Consider the following 8475-nt stretch of genomic DNA (forward strand, 5'->3'; position numbering starts at 1 on the left):
TCTAGAAATTTCACTACTGCAGTGACAGAAAACAGAGCAGTGGTTTAGTGAAGGGAAGGGATGAGGGTGGGAGCCAGGGATTAAATAGAAAGGGACAGAAAGAAAGTTTTTAGGAAAAAGAAACTGTTCTCTACAGTGTCACAATTTGAGAGTCACTGGGTGGTGGGAACTGAGGGGAGAGTAGGGTCTGAGGGATGAACCTGCAGAGAGAAGGGCTGGGGAAGCAGGAGGTGAGGAAAAGGAGCAGGGGAAAGGACTCTAAAGCAGTGGATTAGCCTAGCGGGGGTTCTTTGCATGTGGTGTTTCTCTGCTGACCAGCGTGGTAGTTACACGACTAGAAATAATTACCAATATTCACCAAAAAGCAGAGCTAAACTTGGTAAATTTCATTATATGTAAATGCCCTAATAAGTAAAAAAAAAAAAAAAAGGCAAAAATAAAGACATTTTTAGATCATCAAAACCTTATATTTCATTTCCTAGGGGTCCTGTACTACATGTAATTTTAAAGGGACTAAGAGGAGGGGAGGGTGTGAAGGATGACAAGGGCAGAGAGAAGGGCTGGAGAAGCAGGAGGTGAGGAAAAGGAGCAGGGGATAGAATTTTAAAGCCGCGGAAGAACCTAGCAGGGGGTTCTTTGCACTTGTTATTTAGTATATTTTGTGTGGGACTGCCTAAAAACTAATGGCTTCCTCATAATTAAAAAAAAAAGTTACAGAAATACCAGATGTCCGAATAAAATATGCACACTGCTTAGATGTGCATAGCTCATGAAAGCAGACAGTGCTGGAGCGTCCGTGAAGAGCATGGGGACTGCATGGAGCACTTGCAACTTTGAGGTGGTGAATACAGGCTCCTGGTTCAACACACAGTATCAAACCCTGCTTCTTTGTATTCAGGAGGTATTCTGGACTCACACAGGGAAAGTCGAGCAAGGGAATGAAGATATTTTTAAATGCAACAACCAGAGTCACAGATCCATAGTCTGGGAAAGTAAAACATACGAGCTTTGAGAGTTTAATTGTAATGCTGTTTTGACACAGGTCTTTGACAGGTTGGAATCCTAATCATTCAGGGATTACCAATATTGTGCTACCTACTGTATTAATAAACAAAAAGGAAAATGGTGTCTATGAGAATCTCTATCTGGTGCCTTCAGACAAAAATTCACCAGGTTTAAAGAGAAAATCCCTGTCTCTACACCTCCACTCCAAAGGCGAGCTCACTCTGGCATCACGTTCCCTGTGGTGAGTTTCCTTGTACAAGAGTCCAAGGGGAGAGATAAGGAGTGGGAGGCGGGGAGTCTAGTTCAGGAACGGGGATTCCAGGACGAAAGGGGAAGGGGAAGGGGCTGGGCGCAGCCTGGGCATCTCTCCCTGGTTTCCACAGACAGATCCTTGGCCAGGACTCCGACAGACAGTGTGACAAAGAGGCTTGGTGTAGGAGTAGAGGAATCGGGACAAAGTCCCAGGTCCCAGGCGTGGCTCCCACGATCTCCGGCACCGGCACGGAGGGCCTGGTCTGCACTGTGGAGGTGCAGCCTTGGGGATTCCCCATTCCCCTGAGTTTCACTTCTTCTCTCAACCTGTGTCGGGTTCTTCCTCCTGGATACTCGTGACGCCTCCCCAGTTCTCACTCCCATTGAGTGTCGGGTTTCTAGAGAAGCCAATCAGTGTTGCCGCGGTCCCAGTTCTAAAGTCCCCAGTCACCCACCTGCACTCAGATTCTCCCCAGATGCCGAGGATGACGGTCATGGCGCCCCGAACTCTCCTCCTGCTGCTCTCGGGGGCCTTTGCCCTGACCCAGACCCGGGCGGGTGAGTGCGGGGTTGGGAGGGAAACGGCCTCTGCGAGGAGGAGCAAGAGGCCCGCCCAGCAGGGACGCAGGACCGGGGGAGCCGCGCCGGGAGGAGGGTCGGCGGATCTCAGCCCCTCCTCGTCCCCAGGCTCCCACTCCTTGAGGTATTTCTATACCTCCGTGTCCCGGCCCGGCCGCGGGGAGCCCCGCTTCATTGCCGTGGGCTACATGGACGACACGCAGTTCGTGCGGTTCGACAGTGACGCCGCGATTCCGAGGATGGAGCCGCGGGCGCCGTGGGTGGAGCAGGAGGGACCGGAGTATTGGGACCGTAACACACGGAACCTCAAGGCCGCCGCACAGAATTACCGAGTGAACCTGCAGATCCTGCGCGGCTACTACAACCAGAGCGAGGCCGGTGAGTGACCCCGGCCCGGGGCGCAGGTCACGACCCCTCCCCATCCCGCAAGCACCGCCTGGGGCTCTCCGAGTCTCCGGGTCCGAGATCCACCCCGAGGTTGCAGGACCCGCCCAGACCCTGGACCCGGGAGAGCCCCAGGCGCCTTTACCGAGTTTCATTTTCACTTTAGGCCAAAATCCCCGCGGGTTGGTCGGGGAGGGGGCGGGACTCGGTGGGCGGGGCTGACCGCGGGGGCGGGGCCAGAGTCTCACACCATCCAGATAACGTACGGCTGCGACATGGGGCCCGAGGGGCGCTTCCTGCGTGGGTATGACCAGCGCGCCTACGACGCCAAGGATTACATCGCCCTGAACGAGGACCTGCGCTCCTGGACCGCCGCGGACACGGCGGCTCAGATCACCAAGCGCAAGCTGGAGGCAGCCAGTGTGGCGGAGCTATACAGAGCCTACCTGGAGGACACCTGCATGGAGTAGCTCCGCAGATACCTGGAAAACGGGAAGGAGACGCTGCAGAGCCCTGGTACCAGGGGCAGTGGGGAGCCTTTCCCACCTCCTGTAGATCTCCCGGAATGGCCTCCCACAAGGACGGGAGGAAATGGGATCAGCGCTAGAATATCAGCCTCCCTTGAATGGAAAATGGCATGAGTTTTCCTGAGTTTCCTCTGAGGTCCCCTCTGCTCTCTAGGACAATTAAAGGATGACTTCTCTGAGGAAATGGAGGGGAAGGCAGTCCTTGGAATACTGATAAGGGGTCTCCTTTGACCCCTGTAGCCGCCTTGGGCACCGTGACTTTTTCTCTCAGGTCTTGTTCTCTGCCTCACACTCAAATGTGTTTGAAGGTCTGATTCCAGCTTTTCTGAGACCCTTGGCCTCCACTCAGGTCAGGACCATAAGTCGCAGTTCCTCCCTCAGAGACTAGAACTTTCCACGGAATAGGAGATTATCCCAGGTGCCTGTGTCCAGGCTGGTGTCTGGGTTCTGTGCTCCCATCCCCACCCCAGGTGTTCTGCCCATTCTCAGATGGTCACATGGGTGCTGCTGGGGTGTCCCATGAGAGATACAAAGTGCCTGAATTTTCTAACTCTTCCCGTCAGATCCCCCAAAGACACAGGTGACACACCACCCCGTCTCTGACCATGAGGCCACCCTGAGGTGCTGGGCCCTGGACTTCAACCCTGCGGAGATCACACTGACCTGGCAGCGGGATGGGGAGGACCAAACTCAGGACACTGAGCTTGTGGAGACCAGGCCAGCAGGGGATGGAACCTTCCAGAAGTGGGCGGCTGTGGTGGTGCCTTCTGGAGAAGAGCAGAGATACACGTGCCATGTGCAGCACGAGGGGCTGCCTGAGCCCCTCACCCTGAGATGGGGTAAGGAGGGGGATGGGTAAGGAGGGGGATGCGGGGTCATGTTTCTTCTCAGGGAAAGCAGAAGCCCTTCTGGAGCCTTCAGCAGGGTCAGGGTCCCTCACTTTACCCTCCTTTCCCAGAGCCGTCTTCCCAGCTCACCATCCCTATCGTGGGCATCATTGCTGTCCTGGCTGTCCTAGGAGCTGTGGTCATCGGAGCTGTGATCATTGCTGTGATGTGGAGGAGGAAGAGCTTAGGTAGGGAAGGGGTGAGGGGTGGGGTCTGAGTTTTCTTGTCCCACTGGAGGTTTCAAGCCCCAGGTAGAAGTGTGTCCTGCCTCATTACTGGGAAGCACCATCCACACATGGACCATGTGCACACAGTCTGGTGCCCTGCATTCAAGCACTTACTCTTTTCTGAAGCAGATATGACAATGAAGGACAGATGTATCACCTTGATAATTGTGGTGTTGGGATCCTGATTCCAGCAGTCACAAGTCAGAGGAAGGTCCCTGCTAAGGACAGACCTTAGGAGGGCAGTTGGTCCAGGACCCACACCTGCTTTCCTCGTGTTTCCTGATCCTGCCCTGGGTCTGTAGTCATAGTTCTGGAAACTTCTGTTGGGTCCAAGACTAGGACGTTCCTCTAAAATCTCATGGCCCTGCCTCCTCCCTGTCCCCTCACAGGACATTTTCTTCCCACAGGTGGAAAAGGAGGGAGCTACTCTCAGGCTGCCTGTAAGTGGTGGGGGCAGGAGTGTGGAGGAGCTCACCCACCCCATAATTCCTCCTGGCCCACATCTCCTGCGGGCTCTGACCAGGTCCTGTTTTTGTTCTACCCCAGGCAGCGACAGTGCCCAGGGCTCTGATGTGTCTCTCACTGCTTGTAAAGGTGAGACCCTGGGGGGACCTGAGTGGGTATTGGGGCAGAACGGAAAAAACTGGGTTGTGGGGATTCTTTGACTGGGACGTTTCAAGTGTGTAGTGGGCTGTTCAGAGTGTCATCACTTACCATGACTGACCGGAATTTGTTCATGACTATTGTTTCCTTTAGCCTGAGACAGCTGCCTTGTGTGGGACTGAGATGTGGGATTTCTTCATGCCTCCCCTTTGTGACTTCAAGAGCCTCTGGCATCTCTTTCTGCAAAGGCATCTGAATGTGTCTGCGTCCCTGTTAGCATAATGTGAGGAGGTGGAGAGACAGCCCACCCCGTGTCCACTGTGACCCTTGTCCCCACACTGGCCTGTGTTCCCTCCCCAGTCATCTTTCCTGTTCCAGAGAGGTGGGGCTGGGTGTCTCCATCTCTGTCTCAGCTTCATGGTGGACTGAGCTGCAACCTCCTACTTTCCTACTGAAAATAAGAGTCTGAAAATAAATGTGTTTTCTCAAATATTTGCCATGAAAGGTTGATGGGTTAATAAGTCAATTCCCGAAATTTGAGAGAGGAAATAAAGACCTGAGAACCTTCCAGAATCTGCATATTCACTGTGCTGAGTATGTTGCAGGTGGGGATGGAGAAGGCTGTGAGGAGCCAAGTATGGACGGGGCCTATGTCCAGTTGCTGCTGAGTCCATCATGGGCTTTATGTGGTCAGTCCTTAGCTGGGTCAGCTTCACTGCTCCACTGTCCTTGTCTCGTAAGTGGAAACTTGTCCAGTGGGAGCTGTGACCACAAAGCCTCATACATCACCCAGGACAGCCCCTGCACACAGGAGCCTCTGTGTTCCTCAGACAAATTTTCAGACCCATTCAGCTCCCCCACTCCTTCTAGGGCTCCTCTTCTGCACTGCTCTCCTGCCCTCTCTCCCTGCCCTGGTTCCAGTGATCTTGGTGGTGGCTCCAATCCCAACTCGTGAATCTGTAAAGCAGAGTCTAATTTAGATTCATATTTGTTTGTAAAATTGGGTCAATAGTCAAGAATTCTTCTTTTCTGAACAGAGAAACATGATTGTGTGCTGCAGTGTGTGTGTGTGGGAGGGGGCAGTTGGTGTGGGAAGAGGGATAGGGGAGGGAGGGCACAAGCAGCACTGCTGAGAAAAGCACAGGTGGCCTCGATGTCAGTGTGAGGGGACCTTGTGCTGTAGCTGCCACAAAACAGCATTTGGCCTAAGGCTATGTTAGAAAAAGATATTGTCAAGAATAGAGATGTGCTCTACACTGATCATTCAACTGACCTTTGGTGTCTGCCAGACAGGACAGAATGGTTCTGCATCTGGTGAACATCACTGAAGTAACATCAGAAAAATCTCTGGCCTTTTGGAGCATATGTTCCAGTTTGAAGAGGCAGATACACTATCCGGAGTTTAGACAGACTATAACCAGAGTGAGGAAGGAAAGTGTTAGAAGGTGGGAAGTGCTGTGAGGCAGGTGATCCAGGGTGTGGGCAGTGGGAACAGAGAACATGGCTGTTGTGCTGGGTAGTCTGTGTGCCTTGTTGCAAAGGTGACCTTTGAGGAAAGGTTTGAGGGACATGAGGAGTGTCCACAAATTTGTCTGGGTAAGTTCTTTCCAGGCAGGGGAACCTCCAGGGCAAATGCACTAGGGCAGGAAGGTGTCTGTGTTCCCAGGAGAGCAAGGAGGCCTGGAGGACTGGACAAGGAGAAACTAGATGAGGTCAGAGGTGTGGTCAGAGCAGGTGGTCTTTGAGGTGGGGTGCAGTTGGATCTGACCCTTGCTCTGAGATACATAGCAGAGGATAGTTTTCAGCAGAAGGGGGACATGATATGATTTCCCTTTTAAAAGGTCATCACTGACTGCTAATGCTGAGAACAGAACTGAGAGGCAAGGGATGAGGGAAGCAGAAGGGAAAATAGTGGGAAGTGAGTGCAGTATTCCAGGCTGGAGATGTCGTTACCTCAGGTGAGGTGTGAGCAATGGAAATAGTGGGACGTGAGGGGATTCTGGATGCATTTGAAGATGGACTCACAGCATTTGCCAATGGATTGTATCTGTGGTGTGAGAAAGAAGAATCAAGGACACTCATACTTGTAAAATGAGTGAGTAGAAGGAACGGTGGAGCTGCTGTCAGTGGAGATGGGGAGACTCTGGCAGGAGCATACTGAGGAGGGGGCATCCCAGGCACTCAGTGGAGGAGATGTCTCCTAGGAATGCAGGTGAGGGAGCTTGGACAGGGGGCAGTTTGACAGACAACTCCAGAGTTTAGGAGAAAGGACTGGGCTGGAGAAATAGACTTAGGATGTCGCACCATATAAATGATACTTAAAACCTGAAGCTTGGATGAGGGCACCAAGGGAGTGACTGTCTATGGAAAAGAATGAGCACAGGGACTGAACCCTGGACCTCCAGTTCTAAGGGATCCAATCAGACCACACCCAGAGCAGACTGCACAGTTCTCACCCCACACCTAGAGGACACTTAGACGAGGACCTCCCATGTGCACAGGAATCACCTGGACATGGTGCTGAGATCCAGGAAGTCTGGAGTCAAGCAAGAGTTTCTGGATTAATGACAAGGCCGGAGGTCCTGCTGCTGGTCTCCAGATCACACTTGGAGCAGCAACAACACCAGGATCCCACATGTCTGTGCATCAGCCTCACCTGTAGGGCTTGTTATATAAATGATTCCTCAGTCTTGTGCATAACACTGTGGGACAGGGGTTCTGGGGAGTGGCTTGAGGATTTTCTAAGCCCCCGCCAGCAATCATGTTGCTCAGCCAGATTAGGAACCACTGAGCTCAGAGATCAGAGAGTGCCCAGGGTGGGTGGGTCAGGTGGATTTTCAAACCTTGACTAAAAGAGGATTTTTCTCACAGCAAGAAAAGTCAGGCTGTACATCACCAATTATGAGATGTGATATTCCCTGTTGATCTCTCCACCATGGGGTAGAGGCCAGGTAGACAATTCCGGATGTGGCTCTCACACAAAGAACACCTCTGAATGCTGCTCTCTGACTCTGCTCCACATGCTGATTTCTCACTCACTTCTTGGAGCAAACGATGGAAAACAAATTTCTCTAATTTACACAAAAAGTAGTATAACTGGTATTGGGGACTAATTTTTTTTGTGGGGGAAGGCCACAGAACCAGGATGGAAACCACACATTTAGGGACAGAATTTACAGCCCACGCTGGATCCGGTCCCTCCTAGGAACAACTACCCCTGCTGCTGAGCACAGACACCACTGCTCACACCTCTGACACCCTGGTGCTGGACACTGGACCCTGAGGCTAGGACAGATGTCACTCCTGCACCTGGAAATTGGACATCACCACTGCCACTCAGCCACCTTTACTAAAATGCATCCTGCACAGTCCCAGCCTCTCTGTGTCACCTCATTCTGGCTCAGAGTCTGGCAGTGATATAGGAGTTAAGAATAAATTATTTAGGCAGGTTGTGAGGGTACAGAAGTCTTAGTAAGGTTTTCCTTTTAATGAAAAGCAGCCCCAAAATCATTTTCTTTTCTAACAAAGAGCAGCCTGTAAAATCAAGCTTCAGACATAGACAAGCAAGCTGGGAGCTCTCACAGGTGAATGCGGCAGCTGTACCAATAGGAAAAGGACACCTGGGACTAGGCATGTTCGCATGGTGGCGTCATCTTCCCTTCTCTTCCCCATCCACATGGACAGGCAGGAGAAGACAACATGGCACCCACCTAGTGGAAAGCCTATTTACATAATAGGATTAGGGTGGGGGAACAGCTTTTCCCACCCACTATGTAAATGTCAAACCTGGTCCAACCAACCTGTGGGCCCTACATAAATCAGACACCGTCTCCTCAAGCCTGCCTATAAAATCCGATGCACTCCCATTGCAGGCCAGAATTCCCTTTCAGGCGCTCCTCTCTCTCACAAGAGACAGAGCTGTTCCCCATTGTCTTTCTTTTGCCTATTAAATCTCTGCTCCTAAACTCACTCCTTGTGCGTCAGTGTCCTTCATCTTCTTGGCCCAAGACC

General features: G+C 52.1%; 1 pseudogene; it reads left to right on the top strand.

The window, feature by feature from the left end:
• The first annotated feature begins 1705 nt into the window (after positions 1 to 1705).
• On the top strand, positions 1706 to 4749 carry LOC105734211 (HLA class I histocompatibility antigen, A alpha chain-like; annotated as a pseudogene).
• The last annotated feature ends 3726 nt before the right edge of the window (positions 4750 to 8475 follow it).

The sequence above is a fragment of the Aotus nancymaae genome, unplaced genomic scaffold, assembly GCF_030222135.1.
Source record: "Aotus nancymaae isolate 86718 unplaced genomic scaffold, 86718_ANA_hifiasm-v0.15.2.pri h1tg000027l, whole genome shotgun sequence".
Taxonomy (NCBI): Eukaryota; Metazoa; Chordata; class Mammalia; order Primates; family Aotidae; genus Aotus; species Aotus nancymaae.